At 39.8% G+C, this 13358-nt stretch overlaps 1 pseudogene; it reads right to left on the bottom strand.

Annotated features, from left to right (window-relative positions):
• LOC115663052 (chorismate synthase, chloroplastic-like) overlaps positions 1 to 13358 on the bottom strand; it is a 31302-nt pseudogene that overhangs the window by 6061 nt on the left and 11883 nt on the right.

Raw genomic sequence — 13358 nt, 5'->3', positions numbered from 1 at the left:
AACCCTTCACGATATGAAATTGCTGAAAATGTTCCGTTTTGCTCTTCCTCCAGATCTCCCCAAAATGAGGATCATCAACATATAAATCTTTAAAAGTATTAAAGCCTAGAACTTTTATCTGCATTGTAGACAGCAAAGAGTGTTTTCTGCTCAATGCATCTGCTACACTATTTAGTACTCCCACTTTATGCTTGATGGAAAAACTGAAAACTTGAAGGAACTCCACCCACTTCGCATGCCTTGCGTTCAATTTGTGCTGCCCATTGATGTATTTCAAGGCTTCATGATCAGAAAATAAGATAAACTCTTTCGAAATAAGATAGTACCTCTAATGCTCCAAACTCCTCACAATATCATAAAATTCTTTATCATAAGTTGAATACTTCCTTTTCGCCTCATTCAACTTCTCACTAAAGAATGCTACAGGTTTACATTTTTGACTCAGGACACCCTTAATACCAACACCTGAAGCATCACAATGCACCTAAAAAATCTCATTAAAGTCAGGAAGCATGAGAACAGGTGCTTCAGTCACCTTCTTCTTTAATAATTGAAAGGTAGCTTCTGCCTCCTTAGTCCACACAAATTTACTTCCTTTCAGACAATCCGTTACAGGTGCAATAATAGTACTGAAATCCCGAACAAATCTCCGATAAAAAGACGCAAGCCCATGAAAGCTACGTACCTTATGAATATTTTTTGGAATCTCCCAATTTGTAATAGCCTCAACCTTAGCTAGGTCCATCTGAATGCCCTCCTTGGTTACTATATATCCCAAAAAGGTCACACGATCAGTCAGGAAGTGATACTTCTTGGTATTAGCATATAATTTCTGCTCCCTCAATGTCTCGAACACCCTTCTCAAATGCTGCAAGTGTTGATCAGTCGATGCACTGTAAACCAAAATATCATCAAAATATACGACGACAAACTGGCCAATAAAAGGATGAAACACCTGATTCATCAGTCTCATAAAGGTGCTCGGCGTGTTAGATAACCCGAAAGGCATCACCATCCACTCATACAGACTATCTTGAGTTTTAAAAGCGGTCTTCCACTCATCTCCAGGACGCACCCTAATCTGATGATATCCACTTCTCAAGTCTATCTTCGAAAAGATAGTCGCTCCATACAGCTGATCAATTAAATCATCAAATCTCGGGATAGGAAAGCGATACTTGATCGTGATCTTGTTGACAACTCTGCTATCCACGCACATTCTCCATGACCCATCTTTCTTAGGAACCAACAAAGCTGGCACTGCATAAGGGCTCATGCTCTCTCGAATTGCACCCTTTTCTAATAGTTCCTACACTTGCCTCTGCATCTTCTCATGCTCCTTAGGATTCATTCTGTAAGTTGCCTTATTAAGAATAGCAGCTCCTGGAACGAGATCTATACAATGCTGAATGTCCCTCATAGGTGGCAATCCAGGTGGCAATTCCTCTGGTACGACATCAGCAAACTCCTCAAGTATAGGCAGAACTTGAGTTACAATTTCTGGACTATCGAGATTATGCTCCATGACTACAACAGCAAAAAGCTCTGGGGCACTCACCGCCTTCTCCTGGAACTCTGATTTGGAAAGCATATTACTTTTCCCTTCTTTTCTCAAATCTGAAGGACCCAAAGTAATAGTCCGACCATCCTTCTTGAAGGTGTACGTATTTTTGAATCCTTCATGCTGTGTTTTCCTGTCAAACTGCCAAGGTCTTCCTAACAGAATATGACAAGCATCCATTGGAACTACGTCACCCCACACTTCATCAGTATATTTCTACACAATCGAGAACTGCACTAAACACCTCTTGCTCACTTTTACCTCATTCCCCTTCCTAAGCCATGACAACTTATATGGTTGAGGATGTTCGACAGTTTTCAACCCCAACATATCTACCATAGTGGTAGATATCACATTCTCGCAACTTCCCCCGTCAATTATCATATTACACACCTTTCCCCCACTAGTGCACTTAGTATGCAAGATATTATGCCTGAGCCACGATTCATCATCTACCTCAGCAATATTTAAAACTCGACGCACAACTAAAGACTCACCAGAATCGGCATAGACAATGTCCTCCTGATCTGGATCCACATCTTCTTGCTCTCCATCAGATTCATCATAAGTCGAGCCTTCATCAAAAGTTGGATTATCTACAAGTGTCATAAACTGTCGGTTCGGAGAATCAGCAGTAAAATGCTCGAGTCCTTGACACTTGAAACATCGCTTGCCTGCAGCTCCTCCCCTGCTAGATCCAGCACTACCCTGCTCTCCTTTTGTTGCGGATTTTGAACCAGCGCTCTTAACTGCCGCCGGGGCTGAAGAACTCTCTCTTTTCCCTCGGGACTCTTTATCTGATCACTTGGAACTGCTACCTGACCACTTAGAACCGCTGCTGGACCACTTGGACTTACTGCTCTTTCTTTTAAACTGCCCCTCCACCTTTAGGGCTAGTCTGCACACATCCTCATATGTCCAATACTGCTGTAATTAGACAACATTAGAGATCTCATATCGCAGCCCTACCAGATATCGAGCAATCGTTTGCTCGTCTTCCTCCGCCACATCACAACGCATCCGCAAATGATCAAATTCCTCTGTAAATTCCTCAACTGTTTTATCACCTTGCTTGACGTTATGATACTCGATAAACGCCTCTTGCCTATAATGGGTAGGCAAAAAAAATTTTTGCAACAACTTTTTCATCTTCTCCCAGCGATCCACCTTCGACTTCTCCTCTCTAGCGCATTGCTTTTTCACTTGTTCCCACCAAATCGAAGCATGTTTTCGCAGCCTAATAGCCACTAACTTCACTTTTTGCCCCTTCGTTAGGTCTTTAAGATCAAAAATCCGTTCTACCGTATGTAACCAATCAATAAACTCATCAGGATGAGCCTTACCATTAAATTCGGGAATCTCGATCTTCATCCCGAAATTTTAAGAAGAGCGCTGATTTCCAGGTCGTACTCCTCAATTCTGCCCCTAGTTCAGAACCCCGAAAGGGTTTACGTCCTCCTCTTCATCATCGGATGGATCCTCAGATTCTGCTTCTTCTTCGAATTGAGCGTCAAGCCCTGCCTCCGCAAGACGTCGCTCCAAATCTTGGATTCGCCTTCTCTATTCCTGAATTTCTATATCTCACAGGTCTCTCAGACGCGGCTGTTCATCTGCATCAGGAACGACTCCACGCCCCCGGCCTCCACGAGCACGCTGTCTTCAACCACCTCGATTCTGTTCAGCCATTGATTCAGATAACCTAGGCTCTGATACCAATTGATGCTGAAGCGCGAAAGAAATTAGGCTAAATAGTAGAATCGAAACGATAACGAGGAACAAACTGTTCTCTCAATTGATTAACAATCAAATTATCCAAAGTCTGCTTAAACGAAACCCTAAAACAAGCTTATATATCCCCAAACCTAACCCTACTAGGTAGTCATGGCCACGGGCCGGTTTGGCAAACCGGCCCGAGCCGGTCAAACTCGGCCGGCCCGTGACCTACGGGCCGGTTCCGGTTCCAATAATTGTGGAACCGGCCCGGCGAATCGGCGGTTCCGGCCGGTTCCCAAAAAAAAAAAAAAATTGCTGCCGTGTGTGGTGAGAAAATCATTTTAGACTTTTTAGTCCCCTCTTCTCTCTCTCTCACGTGCTCTGCTGCTTCGCATCTTCTTCTTCTCCTTCTCCTTCTCCTTCTTCTTCTTCTCCTCCGCCGCGGCTCCTTGTTTTCCCAGATCTAACCCCCGCCGCCGTCGCCGCCGTTGCCCCCACCCATGGCCGCAGCCGCCGACGCCGACGCTAACGCCGCCTCCTCCTTCCCCCTCGCTACCCTGCGCCTCCTCCCCTTTTCTCCTCCGCCCGCCCCCCGTCTCCCCAGATCTAACCCCCGCCGCCTCCGCCGTCCCCGTTACTAGGATTAATAAACATCAAAACGCAAAATTACAAAACTACCCTTTACTAAATTAGGGATAAGTACAACGCAAGTGCCATAACTTTTGTACGGAGGATACTTAAGTGCCATAACTTTTTTTTGGCTTACTTGAGTGCCATAACTTTCAAAAAAAGATCACCTGAGTGCCACTTACGAGCTGATCGTGAGGGCCCGAAACCGCGGCTTTTCCGGCCGAACGGTGATCTTCCCGGTGAGGCGAGCACCACCAGCTTGAAGAGGGGGTGTCGGTGAATCATTCCATGGCCTCCGTTCGTCTCGAAATTTCCGTTTTAGCCTCCGTTGGAAGGTAAAAATGCTTCGTAGTCACACATTTATCGAGCCGATTTGTGTGACTACGAAGCATTTTTACCTTCGTCAACGAGGCTAAACGAAATTCGAGACGAACGAGCCATAAATGATTCACCGACACCCTCTTCAATTGGTGGTGCTCGCCTCACCGGGAAGGTCACCGTTTGGCTTGAAAAGTCGCGGTTTCGGCACTCACGACCAACCCTTCGACAAGTTGGTCGTGAGGGCGAACCGCGGCTTTTCCGGTTGAATGGTGGCCTTCTGGCGAGCGAGCACCACCAGCTGAAGAGGGTGTCGGTGAATCATTCCATGGCCTCCGTTCATCTCGAAATTTCCGTTTTAGCCTCCGTTGACGAAGGTAAAAATACTTCGTAGTCACACAAATCGGCTCGATAAATTGTGTGACTACGAAGCATTTTTACCTTCGTCAACGGAGGCTAAAATGGAAATTTCGAGACAAACGGAGGCCATGGAATGATTCACCGACGCCCCCTCTTCAAGCTGGTGGTGCTCGCCTCGCCAGGAAGGCCACCGTTCGACCGGAAAAGCCGCGGTTTCGGACCCTCACGACCAGCTCGTAAGTGGCACTTAGGTGATCATTTTTTTGAAAGTTATGGCACTCAAGTGAGCCAAAAAAAAGTTATGGCACTTAAGTGTCCTCTGTACAAAAGTTATGGCACTTGCGCTGTGCTTATCCCTACTAAATTAACCCATAAAAAATACTCCAATAATAGAAAAATCCATCTAAACGACCCCGAATCGCGAAAATCCATCATTAATCACAGCCAACGGCAGTGAGTATTGATCAGCACGCCGTTTCGCTTCAGCCGACCAAATTTGAGCTTAATCCGAGATCGTTGACTTCGAGCCTGTCGGTTCGTCTAGTCGCATAACAGGTCCGCTGGTCCCCTAGGTGCATCAATCAGTTTCTAGTTTTAATCTAAGCAAGGAAAACACTTCTCGTGCCAATTAAACATCATGGACACTGATCACTCTTTCGAGATCATACCTGAATGCCACCCGAGCGGTTTGTTCTCGTCCTGATTCTTCTGTGTCTGTCCAAGTAGAACTCGTCGTTGTGTTGACTCCCTGTCAAACGTGTACCTGAAAGGGTTGTTCACATATCAGAATGAAGACAGGTAAATCCTTACCAAGAGTCGTGGCAGCATACAAGTAATTCATTCTTTCTTTGCACTAGTTCAAGAAATTAATGTCGGAGTCTGCTACATGAGTTTCTGTACCAGAGAAACTGCTACCAAACTCGAATCCCACGGTTGCGGGTAAAGATAAGAGAGCTCCTGCCAACAAGGCTTCGAGTTTGTCAAAAACTGGTGAACCAAGCCCTTGAACAAGAAAATCCATCTTACTGAGTCTTAGATCACATGCATCAATAATTACCTCATAAATGTGACAAGACGGGATATTGAAGACGATAAAAAATAGTGTTATCCAAAGGTATAATCCTACATTTTCTTTACCAAAGCAATAGATAAACTAGACTACATTAGAGTTCTCGAAGAGGTCAAGGAAAGAGTTCTCACGCGTGGAGCATTCCTCACTATGCATGAGACGACACCGCCAACAGAGTCCCCAGTGACCCTTGCGGCGTCAATCGCAGCAATCATCTTGTCTGCATAGACAGCATCTGGACACCTAACGATGTTAGTCTCTATCTGTCCATACATGAAACGTCAGAAATAAGGTCAAGCGCAAAGAAGTATTGCAGATTACGCGAGGATATTGCAAGTCTCTAACTCATCATGAAGTTAGGAAAAGCACATGCGATAGTTAATTTGTTAGAGATATATTTAGGATCATGGTTTAGGATTAGGTTAATTTGTATTAAATCTATCAACAATCAAGCCATCTCTTCTGTTCTTGTTATAGTAATTTTGAATGGATGGGAGAGGATAACTTCTTGTAGTTCCAACTCGTGAATGCCCTCAAACTAGCTAAATTTCAACAGACGCACTGTTATCAACTTTGACGACGTGTTTCACCTGCAGTAACAGCTCTTCTGTATAGCAATATTACGAAGAGCTACGGGAGACCTCCCCAGCTTTTTCAATGGCAACATGTTCTTAGAATCAATTCAGAGAATGAGAGCCATATTCAAAGAGGACAAGTATCATGGCTCATGCTTTGTCCTAAGCACCGTTGGCTTTCTAGGATCTATGAATAAGCTGCATTCAGATGAATCCTCTGACCTGTGAAAACTCCGCACCCTGTTCTAGGGGGAATTGTATTTCAGCATATAACACAGTTTTAGCTCTGTAACTATACTCTCTCTCCTAATAAAAGACATGATAATTTAGACACTTCACATTGGAAACACAAGATACACAGGCCATCGAAACAAATTTGACTAAGAACATGCAGAATTCCATGATGTTGAGGAAAACTCCTAATGAATTTTGAAGCTGACAAAACTTTCTATGTTTATCTTGTAAATCTGACATGCATTCCTTTCCAGGTTAATATATTCTGGAAGTTCAGAAGGAAATATCAGGCTTTACAAGTTCTCAGAACTAAAAGTTCAGACTCAGAAATGAGAAGTTCAGACTTTATCATAAAAAGTCATTCAGACTCTAATTTTGAAGGACTCAGATTTTACTGAAGACCTACGCTAACTCAGGTTCTGAATGTAAAGCAAGAATTAGAAATTATGCAGACGTAGGCGCAGAAGTTTTTCAAATGCAGAAGCAAAACTCATTCAGAATGAAACACAATAGCTAGTGATCTGGCATGGATTTCACAAAAGGAAAGTTTTGATTGTCTCAATCTAAAGTTATAATTGATTGACAATCAAACATTATGACAAGTATGCATTACAACGGATACAGCTCTACTTATGGAAACCAAGATTATGATTATATGGGCGACCAGAATCAGTGGGATTCAGATTTTGTCAACCAACGACTACTCAATCTATTTTATACAAATTTGTCCAAGATGAAGATTGAAAGCTGATCCTCTGAAAACTGTCCAACGGCTAGTTTGGAAGTGGAGGAGTATAAAAGGAGATCTACGAGGAGCAGAAGGAAATGAATGAAATCGAGAATCAACAAGTCCAAAGTATGAGCATACTCCGATCCTTTCTCTTGTCTTTCTTGAGCTAAACATTAAGATCTTGATGGATACTTTATAAGAGTGATTATGTGAGATAGAGAGTCCTATCATATACAAGAGTGCTGTCACTCAGAATCTGTAATTTCTCTTGATTTCATAGTGAAATCCAGCCAGTAGGCTGTCAGCATTGGAGAGTGGACATAGGCTTGCTATAAGCCGAACCACTATAAACTTGTGTGCAGTTTTTCTATCCCTTATCTTTTACTTTACATACTGTACATCAAGAGCACTGTCTATATAAACTGTTTTGAATCTGAATTTTATTCAGACTCAACTATGATCAATCATTTCCTCTATAAATTGATCAAAATTGTTTAAGATCACCTATTCACCCCCCTCTAGGTGATCCTTGCTAGCTACATCAATTGGTATTAGAGCAGGTTACTCGTTTATTGAAGTGTATTACTTCTGAGCTAACGATCTATATGGCTAGCTTGAGTGCTCCAGGTCTCATTGAAGGACAAAGCAACAACAGACTACCATATTTCGATGGCAAGGAATATAGGGTCCGGAAGAATAAGATGAAGGCATTCATCAAGTCAATTGATCACATGCAATAGGATGTTATCATCAGAGGAGTCAAACCAAAACCTTCTGATTCAAAATAAAAGATAGAAAGAAGCACACCAGCAGATCCTCCATTATCTCAAACTGAGATATCAAAAAGAGAAGCTTTAGATTCAAAAGCAATTTATTCTTTCTATTGTGCTTTAACACCTATTTAATATAAGAAAATTGCTTCTTGTGAATCAGCTAAGGATATCTGGGATAATTTCTACACTACATATGAAGGAACAGATCGAGCCAAGGAAACTCAAATCAATCTATTGCTTGGTTAATATGAATCCTTCAGAATGAAGTCTGGAGAATCAGTTGCTGATATGTATGATAGATTTGCTGACATAGTAAACGGTCTTGCATATCAAGGACAACCAGTCTCAGATGCGATGAAAGTCAACAAACTTTTGAGAGGACTGTCAAAGCAGTGGGATAATATTAAAACATCTCTTCGAGAGACTCAAAGGATCATGCCTCTATCAGTGAATGAGCTAATTAGAACTCTTCAATCATATGAGACTGAACAACCGAATGAGGAGAATGAATCCAGAGGTAAAAAGTCTATTGCATTGAAAACTAATATTGATTCTGATGATGCAGATTCTGAAGATGAAGATGTTGACGATGAAGAACTAGCTCTCTTCATAAAGAAGTACAAGAAGATGAAAATTAAAGGAAGAAACCTCAAAGGGAAGAAGCCTTTTGAGAAGAAGAAGACTCTCGATGAAACAGAAAAATCAAAGAAAGTAATCTGCTTTCATTGTAGGAAACATCGACATATCAAGTCAAATTGTCCACTTCTGAAAAAGAAAAAGACCAAATTTGAGAAAGTAAAGAAAGCCTTAAAAGCATAAACCTGGAGTGATGCAGAGTGTGAAGACAGTGATGAAGATATCTCAAACTTCTGTCTGATGGCTAAGTCAGACTCGGACTCAGATTCTGATGCTGGAGTCGAAATTGAGGTAAAGTATCCTGGCATTCCAATTGAAGTGTCAAATTACATTGATGAATTATGCTTTGAATTTAAGGCTGCTCTTAAAAGAATCTCTCAATTGAAAAAGGAAAATTCATTATTGAGGCAGCAGGATGTTTCACAAAAAGACAAAATCAATTTCCTTAAAAAAGAATTCCATCAGGTTAAGGAAAATCGAGATTTTCTTTCCAAAGAAAATGCTATTTTGAAAAAGGAATTTTCAAAAATTACTTCCAAATTTTCAAAAGGTTCAGAAACCTTAAAGCATATTCTTTCTATACAAATTCCTTACTACAACAAATCTGGTCTCGGATTTGTGAAAGAAAGTGACAATTTAATTGATTTTCCAAAAGTCAAGGAGAGATTAAAGCAAAAACCTCCTCGACAAGTTTATAAAAATTATTTCAAAAGGAACTTTGTCAAACCTGTTAGCCGAAGTGCACTCAAGTGCTCAAAATGTGGAGATCCACAGCACTTTGAGAATGAATGTCCTAAGGTCTGGAGACCAATTCGAAGAGACTTTGTTAAGACAGCCTATACTAATTCTCAAGGACCCAAACAAATTTGGGTACCAAAAAAAACTTGAGTGGTTGTGATTTTTGCAGGTTACCATAAAGAGAAAAAGAAAGTGGTACCTAGATAGTGGATGTTCTAGACACATGACAGGAGATCCAAGCAGATTCGTTAAACTACAAAGCCTGAATGGTGGAAAAGTTTCCTTTGGAGGAAATAACAAAGGAAAGATAGTTGCAAATGAATAGTTGAAATTGGAGAACTCACAATCAATGATGTGTCATTGGTAAAATGACTCAACTACAACTTGATAAGCATAAGCCAACTATGTGACACAGGCTTCAGAATCAACTTTCAAGAAAATACATGCTTAGGAACAAGTAAAGATTCTTCTCAAACATTCACAGGAAGAAGACATGGCAATATTTATCTTCTAGATGTCAATCCAAACTCCACTCATTGCTTGATCTCAATCAAAGAGGATGAAGATCTATGGCACAGAAGATTGGGGCATATTAGTATGAAACAAATCTAAAAAATCTCTAACAAGAAATTGGTTCGAGGTCTGCCAGATTTGAAGTACAAGAAAATAGAGTTATGCAATGCCTGCACTTTAGGAAAACAAGTAAGAAGCTCTTTTAAGTCTATACATCATGTTTCCACTAATCGTGCTTTGCAGCTTCTACATATGGACCTATTTGGACCAACCAGAACATAAAGTATTGGCGGTAAGAAATATTGTTTAGTTATTGTTGATGACTTCACAAGATTTACATGGATGTTCTTCCTTGCTCATAAAAATGAAGCATTTTCATATTTTTCAAGATTTGCAAAAGGAGTTCAGAATGAAAAGGGTTATACCATTTTCAGCATTAAAACTGATCATGGGGGAGAATTTGAAAATCAAATTCTTGTAAATTTCTGTGACGAAAATGGCTTTCAACACAAATTTTCTATTCCTTATACACCATAACAAAATAGTGTTATGGAAAAGAAAAATCATTATTTGCAAGAAATGGCAAGAACTCTTTTGATTGAAAGTAAGATTCATTGTCATTTTTGGGCAGAAACAGTTTTTACAGCTTGTTATATCATTAACAGAGTTTTTCTTAGACCCATTCTTGACAAAACCCCCTATGAGGTTTACAAAGGTAGAAAACCCAGTATTTCATATTTTTGTGTATTTGGTTGTAAATGTTTTATACTCAAAAATCCAAATGACCGCTCCGGTAAGTTTGATGAGAAAGCAGATGAAGGATTTTTCTTTGGATATTCTACTACAAGTAAAGCATACAGAGTCTTCAACAAGAATTCTCAGACTGTGGAAGAAACTATGAATGTGAGGTTTGATGAAAATGTTCAGACTCACAAAGATGAATCTGAACCATCTCCCAATATTCAAGAGTTATCTGAAGCTCAACAAGAATCTCCAAAGATCGTTGAAGAAGGAAAAGAAGGTTCAATCCAGACTTAATCAGAACCTTCAGAATCTGATGATATTCAGAAGGAGAGATTCAACAGAAACTGGAAACATAAATCCAGTCATTCGAAGAACCTCATCATTGGAGAAATAGAAGATGTCATCAAGACTAGATCTAAACACAAGGAAAACATCAGCAACTTGGCGATGATATCAGAGATAGAACCAAAAAGAATTGATGAAGCATTATCAGATGAAAGCTGGATCGAAGCTATGTAGGAGGAACTTCAGTAGTTCATAATCAATAAAGTATGGGAACTTGTGCCAAGACCCAAAAATCATCCTGTAATTGGAACAAAATGGGTATTCAGAAACAACTGGATGATAAAGGGAAAGTCACAAGAAACAAAGCAAGGCTTGTAGCAAAAGGCTACTCACAAGAAGAAGGCATAGATTATGATGAAACCTATACACCGGTTGCCAGGTTAGAAGCCATTAGACTACTTTTAGCTTATGCTTGTTTCCATGACTTTAAATTGTTTCAGATGGACGTGAAAAGTGCTTTCCTGAATGGCTATATCAAAGAAGAAGTATATGTGGAACAACTACCTGGTTCTGAAGAACCAAGGAAGACTGATCATGTTTACAAACTCAAAAAGGTCATTTATGGTCTAAAACAAGCACCTCGTGCTTGGTATGAGAGGTTAAGTAACTTCCTTCTACAAAATGACTTCACAAAAAGTAAGATTGATACAACCTTGTTCATTAAGAGAAAATGTAAGGATTTTTTACTTGTTCAAATTTATGTTGATGATATGATCATCTAACGAACTGCTTTGCAAAGAATTTTCTAAGAATATGCAGAATGAGTTCAAGATGAGTATGATGGGTGAATTGACATTCTTTCTCGGCCTACAAGTGAAACAAACCAAAGATGGTACATTCATTTGCCAAGAAAAGTATGCAAAGGAGATTGTTAAGAAGTTTGGATTGCAGAACTGCAAGAAAACAGACATTCCTATGTCTCATTCATCCAAACTGGACAAAGATGAAAATGGTAAAAAGGTTGATCAGAAGGTATATAGAAACATGATAGGATCATTGTTATATCTTACTGCATCTCAACCTGACATATTGTTTAGTGTCTGTATGTATGCAAGATTTCAATATGACCCAAAGGAGTCACATCTCTCTGCAGTTAAAAGAATAATCAAATACATTGGAACTTATCCAATGTTAGGTCTTTGGTATTCCAAAGAATCAAATTTTACTTTTACTGGTTATTCTGATGCTGATTTAGCTGGCTGTAAAGTGGACAGGAAAAGTACTACAGGAACATATCAATTACTTGGAAATATGTTGGTGTCTTGGTACTCAAAGAAACAAAGCACAGTTGCACTTTCTACGGCAGAAGCAGAATATGTGGCCTTGGGAAGTTGTTGTGCACAAATTCTATGGATGAAACAATAGTTACGAGACTTTGCTATTAAAGATTCAAGTGTTGCAATCAAATGTGACAACACAAGTGCTATCAATTTGACCAAAAACCCAATTCTTCATTCACGAGCTAAGCACATTGAAATCAAGCATAACTTTATTAGAGACCATGTTCATAATGGTGATGTGAATATTCAATTTATTGATTCTAAGAATCAATTAGCTGATATATTCACAAAACCTATTGATAAGTCTTCATTTGAATATATTAGAAATAAACTATGCATTACTTACTCATTTTCTTGAAGTATTTGTTAGATAGGAATTTTTCAGACTCAAATAATCTCCGTCTGAATGTCCATTTCAGACTCAAATGAAAGGGACGCTCTTAATTCAAATTTTGGCGGGTATATTTTTTGCATTTCTAACAGGATATTTTGGTACATGTTACTTTTGGAAGCAAATCAGGTATGTATTCTAATTTATCTTATTGATTGAGTGTGCTTAAAATATTTTTTTTCTCTATTCCTAAATAATAGGATCACTTTTTATAACTTCTAAAAGCGATTTTTCTTTCTAAAAAATCGTCTTCTTCTTTTTATAAAACCCTAACAGTTCCAACCCATTCACTCCCGATCATCTCAACCTTCAGAGTCTACTTCTCCTCCTTCTCCAAGAACAAATCTTTTTGCCTCTGTGAATCACAATGCCTTACAAGATACGATCGACAAGGATCCTTAACAGAGATACAAAGTTGTCAGAGAAATCGGAGTTCATGGAGATTTCTGATTCATCAGACACGAAATCGAGCCACCACCAAAATCCTTCAGAAGCGACACCACAAGAACCACAACCATTGTCTCCACCAAAAACTACGGGTAAAACTGATTTTCGTTTCAGTAATATCAAACTTGTGTGGAAAGCATACGAAAGGTTGAAACGCAAGAATGCTTCACATCGGTTCTTCGTCGGTGTACGAAAGACGATGACTTTCACATCAAGAAAGTCTTGTGCGAAGTTATTCTCAATTTTCCTCTAGAACTGGTCATGATCAGGCTAGTACTACTCAAAAGGATACTATTTCCAG

This window comes from Syzygium oleosum, unplaced genomic scaffold, assembly GCF_021117445.2.
Source record: "Syzygium oleosum isolate NSW1041296 unplaced genomic scaffold, Sole_v2.1 Sole_v2.07, whole genome shotgun sequence".
Taxonomy (NCBI): Eukaryota; Viridiplantae; Streptophyta; class Magnoliopsida; order Myrtales; family Myrtaceae; genus Syzygium; species Syzygium oleosum.
Note: the sequence above shows the minus strand (reverse complement) of the source record. Positions and strands in the feature narration are given on the sequence as shown.